The sequence below is a fragment of the Mandrillus leucophaeus genome, unplaced genomic scaffold, assembly GCF_000951045.1.
Source record: "Mandrillus leucophaeus isolate KB7577 unplaced genomic scaffold, Mleu.le_1.0 Scaffold3, whole genome shotgun sequence".
In the NCBI taxonomy this organism is placed as follows: Eukaryota; Metazoa; Chordata; class Mammalia; order Primates; family Cercopithecidae; genus Mandrillus; species Mandrillus leucophaeus.
Window position 1 is genome coordinate 15,645,840 of NW_012103142.1, and position 2,585 is coordinate 15,648,424.

The window sequence follows — 2,585 nt, forward strand, 5'->3', positions numbered from 1 at the left end:
TAGAGTGCAGTGTTGCAGTCTCGGCTCACTACAACCTCTGCCTCCTGGGCTCAAGCAATCCTCCTGCATCAGCCTCTTGAGTAGCTGGGACTACAGGTGCATGCCATCATGCCCACCTAATTTTTTTTTTCTTGAGACTGGGTTTCACCATGTTGCCCAGGCTGGTCTTGAACTCCTGAGTTCAGGCAATCCGCGCCGCCCCCCTCAGCCTCCCAGAGTGCTTGGATTACAGGCATTAGCTACCATGCCCAGCGAGTAACAATTCTTTAATAAAATCACATGTTAAACGTTTCATGGTAGAGTGGATTTTTAGAGATATTCCTGAACATTAACTGAACAGACTGCAAATGAAGTGACAGAGTGGTGACATTTTTTACTGTCTTTTCCTCCCTTGAAACTCACTAAAAACAGTAAATACAGTGAAAAAGATTTGACATTAATAGATTAAAAAGCAGATTTAAGATAAAAACATTGTTTTTCAGATGAAATAAGGAAGCCACAATTTTTAATAGTAAAAATACCTTCCAAATGCTTTGGAGGGAGCAACCTGAAATCTGATACAAACTTTCCCAGTCTTTGTGCCAGATGCAGATTTCTTTAAAAGGCCCATCTGATCATTGTAGGCTCAAATCCTCTGCAGAAGAATAGCTGGAAAATGTGAAACTGAAAGAGAAGCCCCACTAACTGTAAGCGCTAATAATTTGAAGGCTGAAAACCAAGGGGAGGGAGACATGCTCTTAGGGAAGACAGATGTAATGAGAGAATATTTTGGATAACATAATTTATAGCTCTTCCTCCTTCCTGTGCTATTCAGCAAATAACTGACACCATGGAAAGGTGAGTAGTCAGACACAAGTATCTTTATGGATACCTGTGTTTTATGTAACAGAAAAAAAAAAGTCCAGAAGAAAAGCTTGATTAAAATCCTTTATGTCCCAGGAGGAACAAAATGACACGATATGTAACACCAACACATGTAACACCAAGACGTCTGTTAAGTTATGGGACTTTAAAGAAGAATATTGACTCAAAAAGAAGTTGAAATTTTTAATTGACTAAACACACCATAAGTAAATTTGAAACGTATTTAAGGCTGTACCACTGAGAAAAGCAGCAAGGCCAGATGATGGCTGTGTTTTATTTGGTCTTTAAGATAAACTGTAGAAAATTTTATGAATTTTCTACACCCAATTTATTTTATGAATTCACCCAATTTATTTTATGAATCCAGTATAACTTTAAACCTGATCATCATAAACCAATCTCAGGGAAAGATTTCATATCAGGAAGTTTATCAATCTTAATGCATTATATGAAATTATAAGAAAATGTTCACTTTGATAAAAGGAAGGGGTTTCCCGTACTGGGTATGGTGGTGAAGAACACAGTAACAAAATGGTACCACTGTCTTGTGTATCTAGCAGTTCTAGTACACTGCGTTTACACTAGTGCAAATCTCAACACAATGAGAAAAGCAGCTAGCATCTTCGTATTATCATGAAAGTAGTTTTGACCTTATGGACCACACTTTGAGAACCGCTGACGTAAAATGACCTAGTATGGTCTTTAGCATGTAGTAGACAATCAGTAAATGTTTAGTGGGTGAATAAGTGACAAAAGGGAGGTATTCTCTCTACCCCTTGTCTTTACCGTCTCCTACCTTTTCTTCCTTCCTCAAGTATTCAAGTATAATATCGCCTCAAAACTAAGCACTATCATGTCGATTGCTATAAAATAGACATTCTTCCAGAGACTGCATTAGGCTCTTAAAATGTATTTAACAAATTTTATATACTAGACTTTAGATGGTCAGTTTACCCTACATTTTATAGTAAGCTTACCTTTAAAAGTAGGCATCGCATCAAACACTCATAGCTAATATTTATATTGTGTTTACCGTGTACCAAGTGCTATTTCAAGTAATCACTAATTTGCCTGTCTATCCTATCTAATCATCTCAACAATCCTATGTGCTAGGAGGTACTATACTCTACAGATGAGGAAAGAGGCTAAGGAAGGTTAAGCAACTTGGCCAAGGCCACTGAGCATTTAATAAGGGCTGAAGCTGAACTCAGCCTGAGAAACTGAGTTTTGAAGCCTGTGCTTTTGCTCATAAGCTTTATTGCCTCTCTACATAGATAATATATAGGAAAGAGGGAGCCTGCATGGGGACTCTGAATTTCTTCTAGTCTAGTCTTACTTCTTTCACTCTTTGTAATCCTTTATATTAAGTCTGTCAAAGTTTTTCCATCAATAAGAGACTAAATGTAAAGTCTATTTTCAGTGATCTCATAGTTTTTAGATTTGTCTGTGATATGGTCACACAAGATTTTGGGAAACATTCTTCATTTCTTAGTGTACATCTTTGCAAACCTAAATGGTTTTCATGGGCTTTCAACAAAAACACAGGAAACAGTCCTATTTAGCTTCCATAAAGAAATTAAATGGGTTGGGCACGGTGGCTCATACCTGAAATCTCAGTACTTTGGGAGGCTGAGCTGGGAGGATTGCTTGAGCTTAGAGACCAGTCTGGGCAACATAGGGAGACCTCGTTTCCACTAAAAACAAAACAAAAACAAAACAAA